General features: G+C 32.1%; 1 protein-coding gene across 4 annotated transcripts in view; it reads left to right on the forward strand.

The window, feature by feature from the left end:
- EPHA7 (EPH receptor A7) overlaps window positions 1–18171 on the forward strand; it is a 210466-nt gene that overhangs the window by 9881 nt on the left and 182414 nt on the right. The window lies entirely within an intron of this gene.

Below are 18171 nucleotides of genomic sequence, written 5' to 3' on the forward strand. Positions count from 1 at the left end.
TCAGGTTATATTATGTCTCTTATAAACTAGAAAACATAATACATTACCCGAAATAACTTTTATATATTCTTTGTACCCCTAAGGCAGCTGTATAATTTTAATATTCGTACTTCCCAGTTAATTTAGAGGGAATTTTAGTGAAAAATAATTATTGTAACTAAATGTTTTTTGCTAATTTACCATGTGCAGATACTCTTCCATGTGCTTTACACAAAAGAGTTCATTTAATGAGATAGATAACATTATCACCTCTATTTTACAGAAAAAAAAATGAGGCTGTCAAGGGTAAAAGATTGCTTGCAGTTACTTTAGTAAGTAATTGTCCTAGCTTAGATTCGAACTCAGAATGTTCTGATTCCAGAGCCTGGACTTTTAGCGACAGTGTTGCTCTGGCTTCCATCAGAAAGCAGGAAGAATCATAGCAAGTATTATTGTTTCATTGCTGAACTTAAATGCCTTGGTTCTAGTTTGATATGTAAATCACATTACTTTCTTATAAAATTCTCATTCTCATAGAATGTTTCAAGAAATTAGCAAATATTTAGATCTGTGTTGTCTAGGAAGGTAGCCGGTGGCCACATGTGAATCTGAGGTTTTAAAAAATGGCAATTCTAAGTTAAGATATACTGTAAGTATGACTTACACACTGAATTTCAAAGTCTTGGTACAAAAAAAAATGTGGCAAACATCAGTAATTTTTTATGTTGCTTTGATTTTGAAAAACTCATACATTAGGAATATTGGGTTAAATCAATATAACATTAAAAGTATTTCAGTTATTTCTTTTTACTTTTTTTAATGTGGCTACTAAAAATGTAAAAATTGCATATGTGGCTTGTGTTATATTTCTACTAAATGCACTATTTAGATGGAATAACTGAATAAATATGTTTTTTCTGTCCTGATTGAAGTGTTAAATACTTCATGTGAATGGTCGCTAGCATATAAAATGCCTCTGACCCAGCACTCAATTATCATTCCTGCCATAGCTGACATTGTAAAGTGAGCTCTGAGCTAAACAGAGATGATGTATTCCTGTCCCCTAGACCAGTTTAGCAGCCTCCCTGGCCATTCCGTGAAGGAGTCAAACCTGTCTACCCACTGTCATCTTTTCCTTTCCCTCGCTAGTAGTATTTTTTATTAAGTAGAACATCCTGCAGGATGCATATGTATGGAAATCAAAAACTGATGGAGATTTATCACTACTAATAGGCAGAATGCTATTCCACTGGTAAGTATAGAAATATTCTTAGTGAATTCATCAATTCAGTGAAATGGAATGTTCTTATTGACTTGAGATTAACAACAGGTACTTGAAAATGATGGAGGATTCAACAATAACTATTATAAGAACATTTTAATGACACACTGTTACACTTCAGCTGTGAAAGCAGCCGGTTTCAGTAGTATGCAGATTTTGATTGATGTGAAATTGGAATTTAAAATGTTTGCACAATTAAAAATGGAACACATAAAAATTCATATAAAAGTGCACAATTAAATTTGTCTAAAAAGAAACTGGGAAATAACATTAAAGATCTTGTTCTTTTAAGGTTTAAAGAATTTTAAAGCAAATTATAATCTTTTTTTGTTTTATTTTGTGTAATTTAACTCAAATGATCTCTACATTTACTTACTAAGAAAATCAACCAGGAATTGTTTGACTTCTGTACTTCTAAGTATAGAATTTAGTATGAAAAGCAGTCTTTAAATGCAGTGAAGAGATATATTTTCCGAGAAGTCTCCAGTTTCTTCGAAATGACGAAAATCATCTCATTAAATGTGGTACTATTAAGATTATTTACATTCATTTATTTTGGTTTCAAGCATTGGAACCACATTTGAGTATCAAATTATTGTCGCCTGCAAACTGTGCCAAGGTGCTTAAAAATAAAGTAAAATTAGTTCACTGTCTTCTGCATTAATTCTGCATTGGAATAGGTGAAATTAGGTATTAATAGTGCTGTTGCTGCTACCGCTGCTGCTAAGTCGCTTCAGTTGTGTCCGACTCTGTGCGACCCCATAGATGACAGCCCACCAGGCCCGGCCGTCCCTGGGATTCTCCAGGCAAGAACACTGGAGTGGGTTGCCATTTCCTCCTCCAATGCATGAAAGTGAAAAGTGAAAGTGAAGTCGCTCAGTCGTGTCCGACTCTTAGCGACCTCATGGACTGCAGCCTACCAGGCTCCTCTGTCCATGGGATTTTCCAGGCAAGAGTACTGGAGTGGGGTGCCATTGCCTTCTCCCATTAATAGTGAGAGTTCATTAAAAACATGTGATTCAAGGACTCAAGATTCCTTCTTATGGTTCAAGCTAAAAGAGGATGTGTGCACTGTTTTGTCTACCACGTAACTTTCTTAATTTTTAACCTTAGTGATGTTGACAAAGGAATTAAATACCTTATACTTAACCATGGCACTATGTTCATTTGCAAAAACATTTCCCTCCTTGGCATAATTCCAACGCATTGCTGTGAGAGTACTTGCCTCTGGAATCAATCCAGGCCTGCCTTTATAAGTATTTCTCCTGTTTCCTTTCAGTGATCCTGTTAAGAGTTTGAAAACAAATTTCAGTCCCATATTGAGGAAAACTAAAGAGTTTGGGAGAGGATGGTAGTGAGTCCCTAGCCAAATAACGGTAGTTAGTCACTTAAAGGCAAGTTTATCTGGGCACTTTCTAGAATGGCAGCCTGTTGTGATGTATGTTAACAGTGTAGTTTGAAATATGGACAATTATGAAAACTGATTACAGTTTTCATCAGTTGATGTAAAAGCTTTTATTTCTTTGTGATTTTGGAAAACATAATTCAATTTTGAAAACCACATGTTTCTCAAATCTACTAGTATATGGAGAACTTCTAATATTTTTATATAGTATTTTTATGAAAATATCTTTACACTCATTTAAAAACATAATTCTAGATAGCATGTTGATTATCAAAAAGTCCTTTTGAAAATATTTAGCATATCAGTTCCATCACAACTACTGTGTAAACTAGCCAGTATATTTGGATAGAAGTGTATTAATTTAAAAGAATGAGAGCAGATTTTATTTTACATATACAAATATCTCTTGAAGACTAGTAAAATTGTATTCTGAAACATAGCTTGAAATTTTTAGAAGTTTTTTTACAATTTTATTTCATTTAAAAAGTATTCTCAAAGTGTAGAACTTGTTATTATAACTTAAATTTGTATAAGTAATTTGCAGCTCACACTGAAAAATCATGGTCATTTTTCTCATTTAATCCGTATTGCACTGCTAAGAGGTGGAAAGTATTTTTTTTCTCTTTCAATTTAGGAAGAAACTGAAGCTTAGGGATATTAATAAATAACAAAATTGGCTGAGAATCCAGGATCCTGTTTATCAGTTCAAGTCCTTTATTTCCCTAATATATCACAACGCTTCCTAAAATTTATACTGAACTTCAACCATTGGATTTTAGTTACTGAAGAAGTAATGAAATTTTATTCTAGGTAGGGTGACCCTAAACCTAGTTTTTCTGGAAATAATTGTTTTACTTTTTACACTGTGTCTTTTTGCTTTTAAAAATGTTCTGATTTGGCTGATAAAATATATGGTCAACCTAATTGTAAAAAATCCAAGGATGTGATGCAGTTTACATGCACATACATTGGCACTACTTGCATTATTTATATTGCTTAATTTTAATTTCCTGAATTAAAATGAAGATTTAATAGTTTTTGATGATTTCATATAAAGGAAAATTCAAATAATCATAGGTTTTCTAGTTTTTATTATAAAGTATTTCCCTAATAGTTGCTTCTTAATATTTTCTATATACCATTATTTTATTAACATATAACTTATGGATATAGAACAAATGTTATATATTACTTGAAGAATTAAAACATTCATTAATTAAAACACTCATTCAATTTAATGGCATTAATAATAGTTGAAATCTGGTTGTTGATTTTGAAAACTGTATTTTCCACAGAAAAGTAGCAATTTGTACCATTACTTTGACATTTACATTTGACAGTAACAAATATATCTTTATGATATATAGTATTTATAGTATATAAACAGAAATATAAGGTACACTACAGAGTTAATAGCTCAGATGCTGAAGTCATAGCTTTTAAATTCTGGCTCAACATCATACCAGGTGCAAAAACTAGGACAATCTTCTAAGCCTTAGTTTCCTTAAGTATAAAATGGTGCTAATAAAAATAGTACCTGTTTCCATAGAATTCTTGTCAGAAGTGAAAGAAATAATACGTGTAGAAACCCTATCTGGGACATAGCAAATAATCAATGAATGCTTGCTGTTGTCTCATTATTAATAATGCAACAAGGAGTTGTCTAAGTAAAGAAATTTTATGGCACTGGGTAAATGAACATGTTTCCAAAGACACAGATAGTTAAATATCCTTTAGGTCAGTAATCTCATCCCTGGTCATTTGCTGAGGAAGATATATCAATGAAAGAAAATAACTTTTTATATAACCTTTCTTCCCACCAGCCTTGTTTATAATTTGAAATATTAAAAATAATCTAATTGTCCAAAGTTAAGTGCATCCTCTTGATTGAACTTAAAGTATCAGCAGTGTGATGTAGGAATTTTGTCATTTATTAATAATTTTAAATGGAAAACAAAGAAAAATATGTTATATATACTGATATTTAGAATTATGAAAAATATGCATATGAAAAAGAATAGATAAGAACATAAATATCACAGTGAATGTGTCAGATTGCTGAAATGGTGGGTGATCTTTTTTCTCTGTGTTTTTAAAGTATCTTGAGATTAAAATTTTCTAGCAATGTAAGTTTTAGGTAACCTGGTAGCTTATTCAAACACAACTTGAAATGTATCTCCAAAATATGGGTTTTTAAATTAACATCTGTATAAAATCGCTCAGGCAATAGAACAGCAGTAAATCTTTTAAATTATTTAAAAGAGGGGAGATTCACCAAAAGGCATTTAGTAAATGCAGGTCATAGATTTTGTTGGTTTTTAAATTATAAAAAGCTGGCAAGAGCTGTTTTAAGTGTTTCATTTTATTAATTCATTTAGTCTTATAGAGAGGCATTCCTAACTCAATCTGGTGGGTAGGCACTTCTATTACCTAGTTTTAAGGAGAAAAACATACTTAGAAGTCTTTAAAATGTAAAAGTTATACATTCTGTATATTAAATTAGATTTACATAAATTATATTTATACACATTTTTATGTAAGAAAACCAAAGCACAGCGAGGGGTGGGTTATCTACCTAAAATCACACAGCACATAGACTGGCCAACTGCCATTTAATCAAGGTAATCTGACTCCAGAATCCCTGCCCATAACTAATACAGTGGATCATATCTTTATAGATGAGCATTTATCTATCAGAAAATTTTTTTAAAAAGATAAGATTTTTTTCAGGATGTCTTAAAAGGTGATACAAATTTTCTTCAATTTATAATAATTTTAAAATACTTGTATCTCTGTCTTTCCCAAACATTCTAAATATTTCATCTGCTTTGCCATTTTCTATTCCAGTTCTTTTATGGAACAGTAAGAATGCACTTTGTAAAATGCGACAGAGACATTGTTACAGTATTACTCAGAAAGCTTCAGGTTTCTAATAACCAATAAAAATTCCCCATTTTTTACAGTGGCATTTTATTCTTTTCTTTCAGTCACATAATTTATCATCCTTGAGAGCTGTGTTCCATCTGCTTGATACTGGTCTCTTGTTCTACCTGAAGACATCTATAGATGTTTTTAACATTTGGTCCCCAATAAACAGAAATGCAAATAAACCATCATGACCTCTCACAATTACCTATTATATCTTAATCTCACATATCCCCGGTTTCAGCAACCTCTCTTCCAAATTCTGATGTTAGAAACTGGCTGTACTTCCCCTGGTTTTTACCTTGCCTTTTTTCTAACCCACAATGCCACCTGCCCTGTATCAGACTGTTGAAATTATGCCCTTTCTTACAATTTCAAATTAAATGACATTTATACCTTGTTAGCAGAGCAGGCAATGGCACCCCACTCCAGTACTCTTGCTGGAAAATCCCATGAATGGAGGAGCCTGGTGGGCTGCAGTCCATGGGGTCGCTAAAAGTCGGACAGGACTGAGCGACTTCACTTTCACTTTTCGCTTTCCTGCGTTGGAGAAGGAAATGGCAGCCCACTCCAGTGTTCTTGCCTGGAGAATCCCAGGGACGGGGGAGCTGGTGGGCTGCCGTCTATGGGGTCACACAGAGTCGGACACGGCTGAAGTGACTTAGCAGCAGCAGCAGCATACATTGTTAGATGATCCCACTTTGTGGATTCCTATAAGTGCTTTGCCCTTTACCTCTGGAGATCATCATATATGGTCTGATTTTTATCATTGTAATTTCTTTTTACAAATTCTAAAACTTAACAACCAAAATCTACTTATAGTATGCTACCTATATTTCACAGTAGCTGACACAGTTCCTTGCACCACCCAAATCTTCCAGTAAATGTTTATCAGATTTCTTAAAGACTTTGAGAAATTTGGTAAATATGCTACCTACTCCAAAGGCAAATATATTCTATTTCATTTTGCTCATAGCACACAGCAAGTTGACATGCAAAGAATAAGCAAACATGAACAGGAGTCTGCTCCAGACATGAGGAATTTATTTCTATGAGGATAATGTAACTACTTATATGTATTCATTGTGATATTGCTATTTTCTATTTGTCCATTATCTTTATGTTTTTCTTTTTAACTTCTCCATCTCCCTCTTTTAATGAAAGGAAAGCCATTTCTCCCTTTATACTAACATACTATCTATGTCTTAAGAAAAAAGCCTGATAGATTTTCCAAAATAAGATCTTGAAGTTTATCTTACATGGCAAAGTGGCGTTTGTTTTAAGATTATATTGGTTTTCTTCCAAATTATATATTGTAAATATTATCTTGATTTGCAAAAGAAATGAAAAATAATACAAAGAAACAAAACACAAGAAGTCAATTCCTAAACTAACATTTCACTCTATATATTGGAAGTTAACATACATTCAGTTTCATGTCCAAATGTATTTCTGCTATTTGAGTCATAACTATATTGTGTTACAATTTTTATACTCTTCTTAAAATTATTAATTTTCAGAACCTTGTAGTACTTTTTTAAAAGGCTTTTTGAATAGGTAATTTGCAAGATCTGGAACAAGTGCCATCCATGTGTGCTCCGGTCCCAAATTTTGCTTTTCCCAGGAGCAACTACTGTTAATCAGTTTCTTCTGTCCTTTGCAGAGATATTTGTTAACAATTTCTTTAAAAATATGGAGAAGGATCATTGTGATACTTAATAAGAATCATAGTACAATTTCCTTATAGAACACTGTAGACTTCATTTAAAATTATACTGTTTTTTACTCATCTCTAGTCATCTTTGTATGTACCCAGAGTTCATTGAAATGATAACTATTCAAAAAATAAAGAAGGACAGAAAGAAAGAAGATCTGATGAAAGTGAGGAAAATTAATCAGAGGAAAGAAATATGAAATTAATATATGCAGTTTAATTTCATATGATTTAGAAACTCAGAATATGATATCAAATGATTTCTAATTATCCTATCTTCATATACCCCTTTATATTTCTAGTAGAAGTTTAAATTGGCATCAGTTTCTAGAAGCTAATGTTAAAATTTAAATTATTGTTACCTTAAAATGTTGCAATTAGTTTGATTTTTTTATTGAACCTTGAGTTGTTTTCTGTAAGATAATTATCACTAATCTACAATAGATTTTATTCATAATAATATTATGTATAATATAGTTATTTTGTGCAAATAATGCTATTATTTTAATGGGATAAATTTAACCTAGCCATTATTTACTATTTTTCTCTATGAGCATAAAAATCTGATGCAGGATTCAGAGACGAAAACTTCAGACAATCCTTTATCCAAATTTTCCTCAGAGTTAATTTATCTCATCCTATGCAAAATATCACACAAATTCATTTTTATGAAAGCATGTCTTCACTAGGATAGTCACATAGTACTGCTGCTGTTAAGTCGCTTCAGTCATGTCCAACTCTGTACTATCCCATAGACGGCAGCCCATGAGGCTTCCCTGTCCCTGGGATTCTCCAGGCAAGAACACTGGAGTGGGTTGCCATTTCCTTCTCCAATGCATGAAAGTGAAAAGTGAAAGTGAAGTCACTCAGTCGTGTCCGACTCTTAGCGACCCCATGGACTGCAACCTACCAGGCTCCTCCATCCATGGAATCTTCCAGGCAAGAGTACTGGAGTGGGGTTTCTCCTCACATAGTACTAATACATGTTAATTCATATAGTAATAATATGTGGGAAGTAGAAGAGTACATTCACATGTAATATGAGGATTGGCAACAAATCCAATAACAAAAACAATTCACCCTTAAGTTTAGGTCAGATTAATGAGATAAAGTCGTTAGTTTTTGTTTTCTGCCTATAATATCAATCTCATTAAAAGTTTAGAATCCCTGTGTTTTTGTTTAGTTGCCAAGGTGTGTCCAGCTCTTTTGCAACCCCCTCTCTCATTGGGATTTACAAGACAAGAATACTGGAGTGGATTGCCATTTCCTTCTTCACAGATCTTCCTGACGCTGGGATAGAACTCACAGCTCCTGCATTGGCAGGCAGATTCTTTACCACTGAGCCAACAGGGAAGTCCAAATCTGTGGGTACACATGATATATATTAATCCGTAATAATAGCATTTCACAGGAACCCAGAATAATATATCAATTGAAATAAGTTTACATTATTTTTCTTAACTTTTGTGGTCTTATTAAGAAGTAAGGAAGGTTTATTATTTAGTGTTTTTTGTTTAGTCTAGGGTCAATCAGTAACGTAGAAAACAGGGGAAAATACAGTTTGGGGCATAATAGTTTGAAAATTTTTAATAGTTCCATTTTGTGTATTATGTATTTTGAATTTTTAAATTTAGTTCATTCACTTATTTACTGTTGATAATTATATTATCTCTTGCTTCCAATATATTAGAAAATTAAGAGGCTTTGAAAGGACACGTAACCGTGGTTTATTTTTTGTTTCATGTGTCATCTAGTTAACATCTCATTTAACCTCTTAACTATGCTGGTGTCAGCCTCGGACCTGCACTGAAGCTATTAGCACTGAAAGAGCCTTTCAAAGAAAACCTAGATTCAAGGAAGGATATTAACATTGCAATGCTTTTATTAATAAAATACAATATTGATCACATAATTTACATATCTTATCTTTTTCACTTTTCAGAGTTGCTTAACAATTTGTCATGTTAATATTACCTGTTATACTTTTTAAGAAGATCATTCTTTTAAAAGAGAAATTAAGGGTGGGAGTGTAAAGATGCGAATAAATCTAAAAATCACTAGATATAATAAAAGTTTTTTTCTGAGAAAAATAAATTATTAATTCACTATATTAATCTATGTTTTCCAATGATATATATATGTTCCAATGATATATATAAACATATATATGTTCATTTTAATAATAGTTCATTATTTTAGCTAAACAGTTCCCATATAGAAGACACTTAATGGTATTAACTTACCTAAAAGATATTAATTAATGACCTTAATTTAACTAGTAGATGATCTAAATAAACCTAAGTGATTTCAAAAATGTTTTTTTATATCTTCTGTCTTAAAAGGTGAAATAAAGTATACTACATAGTGTTCTTATTTTAATTGACATTTTGCTGTAAAGTAGTTTTATCCTTGAAAAGAGATGTGAGATATGTATCTTACCCACTCAAATGTATAAATTCATTATAGCACAAATGTTCTGTGGACATTCTTGTACTCCTTGAGGGTATACTCTCCTCCAAGACAATTAGAATCACAAATTCTTGAAGGTTGAGTGTACCTTAAAGATTTATCAAAGATAAATTGAAGAGGTTTTTTTTTTTTTTTTGAGAGGATTGTAATAAATGGGACAACTAAAAACCTCATTTATAGTTATAACAGTTTATTTATGACAGGTCTCAAGGTAAAATCAGAACTTACTGTTTCCAGTCTTCTTTCCACTTCAGTATCACAAACACACAATACATATATACATACACACGCATATACAGAAACATTGCCCACCTCGTCCCCTACCAAGAAGAAAACATGCAAGTGAACATAATGAAACAAAAAAATAAGATTATTGTTCTCTTTGACCCATTTTTAGATTTCTGAATTGCTGTGCACTAATCTCTTAATTTATAAGTACTGAATAATTAAGATTCTTTTCTCTGTGGAAATCTCAGGTGACAGTTACAAAGAGGCTGAATACTCATATAGGATATTCTTGGATTATTGCATATTTTAAAAAGAAAAAACTAAAGTAAAGCTGCCTCAGTAATGTCTTTAAATTTTGCTTCACAAAGTAAACAATTTATAAACAAATTTTTGTTTCTTTATTTTCATGTAGATTATATTTCCTCTACTATGAGTGAAAGTAAATTTCACTTTTTTTTTTTTTTAACTTACTTAATTCATGTAGTATTTTACCAGATCCTAAGAAGGAGGATTTTTGCAAATAATGTGTTTCAGATATTGTGACTGTTGTGGGTAAATATATTTTAAAATGAGAACAGCGAACACCTCTTACATTACCAGAAATCTGGAATTTGGGATGCAGCAGAAACTCTGCTGTATAACTTTGTGGTTTCTGTCTAGATTTCCCTCTGAGAAACCTATAGACTTTAGCCGCCGCTCAGTCTTTTCAAGGACAGGGGACAGTCAGGCTTCATGAAAATCTGTTTCTCAAACTGACCTCTAAAATTAGCACATGCTAACCTTAGACATTCAGCTTGTGATCTGAAGCTAGGAAAACACGTGGCTCCAGGTTTAGTATATAGAGACAGTATTTGAGTTTGCAAAGAAAACCTGACAGGAAAATTTAAATTTGCTTTTTCGACCATGTTTCTTGCTGTGTCTAATGTTTATTCTGCACAAACATTATGTACTTGAGCACTGTGTGTTTCAAGGCAGAACATAATGGTTTGTTCATTTTACCCCTTTGTAAATCTTTCCCATAAGAAGACATTGCTACTTACTCCAAATTCAGAGAGCTCTCCGTTGATTTTCAAGATTATTCACCAGGTCATCACTGTATGTGTAGTCACTCTTCTTTCTAATATTCTTCAGTCATCATTCAAGGTGGCAAAGTGAATGTTCTTTCCCATTCCAGCTCCCTCTGATTTCCCTTTTATTTTCCCCTCATCTTTTCCTATAGTGGCATAGACTTTGAAAATAGCTTTTCATTTACCATTGAGAAGGTTCTCCACTCTTCCTGGGTTTAAAACTTTTTAGAAGGTATTGAAAGTACATCTTCCTTCCCTCCTCTGTGTTTTTATTGATGAGATATAGCTTGAAACATTTTGCCCTTTTACCTTTCTAACATGACAGTGATTCTATACATTATAATTCAGCATCATTCATATTAAATAAAGAAATTTAGACCTTATAACTATTGCTCATTTTCATCGCAAAGTTTTGGTCTCATGATGGTATATCTTTCTGTTTTGAGCTATTATCTATCCTTTCACGTTTCTGGTTGAATTCTTAAGTATGTGTAACAGGAAATCTAGTTTTTATCTCTTCCATCATTGATAATGTTAATTCTTTGCAAACGTACATAAAATTAAGCTTTTACTATTGATCAGAGAAAGATGTTTTATAATGGAAAGGTATAGTGGTAAATTAAAAATTAAAACCACAAATCACAGTATGTGGCGTAATTTGTATTCTAACTTTGTTTTTTTTTTTTTTGAGCTAAGAAAATAAACCACACTTTTGATCAATGTTGAAGGTTATTGTCCCTTTTGTAACATTTATACTGTATCTAACTCTAGAATTACCATTATCAGTACCACAAAGGAACAGTCAAGATGTGTATATGAATGCTTAATCAGTTAAAAGTTGTCAACCCTGATATTTTAAAAAAGTTGTAACAATGACTGTTATGGTATGCTTGAATCTGAGAAAGAGAGATGGAGACACTAAGAGTGTAGTAATAATCTAAAAAGTTTTCCTGCCAGGAAGGCAGATTAAGGGTACATAACAGAAGAGGTGCAAGATTAGGATACTGACACAACTTCTTCTGATCTTTAGTTTTTTAAGGATCTTCTGTCTTATATACTCTATTACAGAGACAACAAACTACGTGTTAGGTCTGTAAAAGACAGCATACACATTCAGGAGGCTGTGAATACAGCTCACTTAAGCTCATATGATACAAGCTAAGACAAGGTTGATTTCTTGAAAAGCAAAACACTGATGTATACCAGAGACCACATTAAGCACATCTTTTATTGCAGCTACTTTTAAAAAACCATTTCCTAATACATGATTTAAAAAAAAAAAAAAAACAACACAGCAAACAAATGCAAAAACCAAGTCTGCTTTTGCATATTGGCTAATCTGCACTGAAAAATAATGTACATTTTATTCATGTAAACCTAAAGGGCATGGTTATTTATTATTCATTAATGTCAACAGATAACTGACTGTCACTTGCTGTCAGAGTGGAATCTGATAGAATGCTGACATTGATTGATAGACATGATCCTGAGAATCTGTATGGACAGACTTTTTAGATCAGTTCAACAGAAAACCCAGATTGGATATGAGGCATCTTTTTTTTTTTTTTTTTAAAGCGTATCCAGAATTCATTTGATTTTCAAGATTAGTTCTAGGTTTTTAGTACCACAATTATAAAATAAGACTACTAACTGATTTGATTTTAAAAATAATTCAGGCTGCTGGTGCTTCTTCTGGCTCACATTTTGGAGCAAGAATTTTAATTTTGTTCATGCTGTCTTATAGAAAGAAAAATCAATAAAATAAATTTTAAAAATTGATAGCTGTTTTGCATATGCATACCTGAAATAATTGAAATTCTTTGGGGAGATACTGTTTTCTTAAGAGAGTAAAAATTAAGAGTCATTGAGGTACCATATATAAAATAAAAGAGAACTGTGTTCTTAAATTTCTCCTTGAATATCTGTCAGCACTGTACATTTTTAAATGAACTCCTCTCACTAATAAGTACACTTCCTTTAGAGAGAGTTGTTAATATATTTAGAACAAAATGTTTGGCTCCAAAGATTTTAAGTGATGATTGTTTTTAATCATAATTTATTTTCTCAATTTGAGTGAAAGCACCAGCACTAAAAATAATATGCAGAATTCATGGTTTTTATTTCAAACTACGGGAAAATCATCATATTGTATTTTGTCTGCAACTTAATAAAAGGATTAATAAGTTAAAATTGGGACATCACATTTATTTTTGTGAAATTTATTTTTATTTTTAGTTCTTTTTTTTAGTACTGAGATTGAAATAATATATACATATATATATTTACTAGCTAACTCTGCAATTCCAGATATGCAAATATATTAAATTATATTTTGCATGGAATAAATAATGTTGATAGTTATGTATAATAATATTTTGGAGTCTTTGAGTTATAAATACATACATAATCAAAATAGTTATTTTTTTGTAAAATGTGTTGCATGTAAATCTCTTTGTAAAAACTTGTCATCATTTTATCATATGTGCTTTAAACATTTGAATTTGAATTTAGATAATTTCTATCAAATTATTCAAATATCAATAACAAATCTCCAACATATTAAAATAGCTCACAGTCAGGATCTCAAAGAAACATGTAATTTATTATATCAATAGCATCTTTGTTAGGCATTAAATATTTTTATGTATTTGTTAGTCAGAGAAGGCCATATTTCACAGTGTCAACCACTGGTAGAGGTCACAATAGAGTTCTGAAAATTATGTAGAATATTTTCAGGTACATTTGTTCTAAAATATGGTTGTCAAAACTGCTTATATAAAATGACTGGGAACCTTTTTTTCCCCTACTGACTGAATAGTTCTGTGTAACATATGTTACATACTAGTTAGTCATCAAAATGACAAAAGATTTTGATTTTCTATTTAGATATATACTAAGATTATCTAAGGGTTAATTTCTACAGACAAATGCCATATCTCTTTCATTAAAATTACTTTGGGAAATGGAGATAAGTAGTTCAGTGCTCTCTGTGCTGACATGATGTTTGCCTGTCCGATTGCATCCTTTCCAATAGACAGCAGAGATGGAATTACAAAAAAAGACATCTGTGCCAAGGTTTAGCTAGCCAAAAAGGGCAAGCTCTTGTGTTTAAAAGGTATAGAATCCAATCGATGAAAATGTCTGGACCTGTTAGCACCAATAAAGCTGAAGGCCACTGGGAAGCTCAGAGAGGGTCTTTTGTTGTAGAGCTAGAAAGAGACCCAAACTATGACAGTTTAGGGGAGCAGGGTCAGCGAGGAAGATCATCCATCTTCTGCAGTGGCAGCTGTCTGTCAGAGTCTAACCCTGTTCTGTACAGGAACTAAGCCTCTACTGTTGACACCAACCAATTCTCAGCCAAGTGTAAATGAAGCTAATATTCACTGACCTTATGCATAGCAAATGAAGCTCTGTGTGTCACTTAAGAAATCATGTTATCTGACACTTCAAAAAGTGAGTGATGGACAGTGTGTATATGTGTTTTTGTGTGTGTGTATGTCTGTCTGTTTTTGTGGATCAAGTCAACAGATATGTATTCCTTAAGCACTCTGTATTTTTAATTGATTTTCACAATAGCCACAGATTTACCATATTGACACTGATTTACCTTTTGTTATATTTTCACCTTCATGTCATGAAATTTTACATGCAGGGATTCACTGTGTTGCAGAACAAAGTCTCATTTGGCTTCCTTTAGATCTGATACAATACCTAGTCACAGAAAGAGAAGACTCAGTTTCGCTCATAAAAAAATTTTCAAAGAGAATTGAGTTACTAGTTCACATCCAAAACATGATAAATTAGAATATATGTCTTTCTGATTATGAAAAATGCATTTGTCTCATTATAGTATAGCAAGACAGAATTTGACTGTTTTGTTTATCATTTTAAAGCATTGTCTAAAACCTCTTTCGAGTTAGTAATGCCTGTTACAATATAATAGTCTTTCTTAGTCTCTAAATCAAGATATTCATATATTATGCTTACTAAGGATTATATGTTAAATTGCATTTTGTGAATTTCTCATTCACCAAGGTTTTTCATGGTACTTAAAAAAGATGCTCACAAAAGTGAGTGTTAAAATATACCGCCAGTCATAAATATCCATTACATCAACAATACTTTGTAGCCAGTGTGCTTTGTAAGTAAAACAGTACCACTAAAAAAAAAATGGAAAAAATAGCCATACTAAATATAAAGAAAAAATTCTAAAGAATGTGAAGAATGCAAAGATTTAAGGGAAAGATGAGTTAAAGCATGGGGTTGAATTTTCAGAGAGTTCTATGGAAGGTGATTTATCTGACATGGTGGATTTCATGAGACTCACCAGGACAGATCTGCATCTAATTGACATCAATCATTTTTTAACTGAAAATAAACAGTTGTAAAATATTTGGGATCTGTGTATTGATTTTTGTTCACCTCATCAGTCTTGTTTATTTGTACTTATTAAATGAATGAACATGTTTTTTCCTACCAAACTTAAAAAGACAGCATCTGATCCGTAAGATATTTTTTTCTTCTTTTTTGACAAGTAACTAAAATCAGATGAGATCAAACACAAAGTTTTCTCCTGGCAGTGTTCCTGAATCTAATCACATAAAGACACTAAACATGTGTTTAGTCAATTCTTATTTCTTTTCCCTCACATTTCTGTGAATATAAGCACCCTTCTAAGAAAAATGATGCTCAAAAACCAGAGAGAAATTATCCATGTTGATAGTAACTTCACTGAATAAGGACAACTCTTTGTCTGTCATCAGCTGTTTATCTTCTACAGGATTTAACAATGATGTCCATATAAAACAAAAGTATTAGAGTTGCAGCTTGTTTATGAATTATATGTGATAGGATCTGCATATATGGTTAGTAAATTAGGTCAGTGAATCAATTATTTTCAAAGCAGTGCTCTGACAAAGAATAGCTTCATAAGCTTTGCTGTTAGTGGTGTTAAGGGCTGGGAGGGCGAGTTAGGGGTTAGAATTAGGGTTAGGAAAAGGAAGTAGACTAAATTGAGCTGATTTTCATATATTTTGAATTGCATTTGTTTGTACAAAGGGTCTTTAAGATATATATATGCACATTTACTCCAGAATTGACAGGAGCCTACTATTCTGGATATAAATTTATTGATAGCAATTGATAGAAATTTGTGAAAAGCTCTCTGCAAGTACAGATATAATTTTGCTTAGACTTTTTACATTATTTTGTCATAGATTTTGTTGATTTCTTCAGAAATGTCATTTGAAGGGTTTTCATAATAGAAGGAAATAAGGGCAAACTTATTAAAAGGAAGTATATTTTGCTTCATGGAATCACACGTTAATGGATTTAGCCAGGTGTTTGAATCTACATTGAAAAGACCAATTGTACTTTATGATTTGCAGAAGTCAGATTGGATTAGTAACACTGAAGTTTAGAAACCAAAGTGTCATTTTGTGCTACGAAGTAAGTCTCAGCTCTTTTGCCCTGAGAGTTTACAAAGTTCCACTCAGTTCCATCCTGCTGGCTCAGTAGAGATTTTTTAACATGTGGGTCAGTGTATTATGGTATCATAAAGACTTCTGGTAACTTTCCAAAATGATTCCTTGTTGAATCATGTGAACTCGTGGTGGTATCATATCATAGGACTGCTAGGCTTCTTCTCACAGCCGTTGTTTGAATTGGAAACTTGGGAACATTGAAAGTACCTAAACATCTTTCATATACTAATTTAACAGTCACTGATGGAGCTATATCATTCAGCATTATACTATGTAGCAAATTCACTTATTACAATACTGATTTATATTTCAGATTTTTAGAATCCAAAGAATGCCTGAAATAATTGTGATTCCTGGTTTCTGGTGAGAAAGCTGTAATAGCTGACTGTTGTGGTTTGAGAAAAGATGCCATAGAGGGTTATTAAAAATGCCTAAATAAATCATGCTTCTTTAGTATGAGTTATAATTTGCTAGAGCAGATCTTAAGATGAGTTTCAAAGATCTTTGCATTCAATCAAACTGTAGAATCTAAGCAACCTTTTCCAGAGTTGCTTATAGTCATTGTCATATATTAGTATTAAATGAAATGAGATATTTTGTCCAATTAGTACTGGTTTCATGATTTTCTCTAAAGTAAGGATTGCCATAATTCATTTAATAAGTATTTTTACTTAAATCTTAAACTAATTCCCAAGAAAATTTTTGTTTCTATTTATTTTCAAAGAAAAATGGAAACATATTTCAAGTAAATTCGTTCTTAATTTTACATTTTATACTTTAAGACTTTACCTAGGAAATATGTATATACAGAGAGAGACATTATTGTTTTAAAAATAATAAATGGTGCTGTATTGTGTAAAAGACAGGCTTGATATGCTTATATTTTTAAATATGAATGAAATTGGTCTAGATTCAAAACCCCCTCTCCTCTGAAGTCAGTCTTTTCCATGGTAAGACTTTATATGCTGTGTTAAGATATCTTAATCATTGCTTATCTTCAAGGAACAATTTATGGAGTAATCAGGTAAATGGATAGTATTCAGTTTCAAATACTATTTATTTTTTCTATTCAAAAAGTGAAGGAAAAAATGGGACTGGTGATTTGTAGTTTAATAGGTTGGAGACTCATCAGGTGAATAGTGACATCTCTGACTTAGAGCTATGGAAGGTGTTTTTTCCTTTGTGTCAATCTGGAGGGAAAAATAAACTGGCAGTTCCAATGCCTGGTCTGACATTTCCCATCTTTTCTTGTGGAGGCAGCCGGGCAAAAGCACACATGGTGACTGAAAAGGTAACTATCCCTTTGAGGGCATGGTTGATTTTCCTTCTGATTCTTAAGGTGCTGTAGGGGTGAAGGATTTCTTGAGAAGCTTGACCTATGTTTGCTGTCAGGAAAAGTGGGTGATTTTCACTCTCTATACCTGCAAGTCTCTGAAGTTATGTGTAGATTGGAGTTTATTCTACACTGCTTTGTCAGCATAGCTGTGGCTTTTTTTGACAGTTGTAAAAGAATCCTGAGATGGAAAGAGCTGAGTGTAAAAATTGCTTTCTTTTGTAGAGCAGGAGACTTCTAAATAATTTATAGAAATTTAGATTGGACCATATACCTTTAACAAAAT

Source organism: Bos indicus x Bos taurus, chromosome 9, assembly GCF_003369695.1.
Source record: "Bos indicus x Bos taurus breed Angus x Brahman F1 hybrid chromosome 9, Bos_hybrid_MaternalHap_v2.0, whole genome shotgun sequence".
In the NCBI taxonomy this organism is placed as follows: Eukaryota; Metazoa; Chordata; class Mammalia; order Artiodactyla; family Bovidae; genus Bos; species Bos indicus x Bos taurus.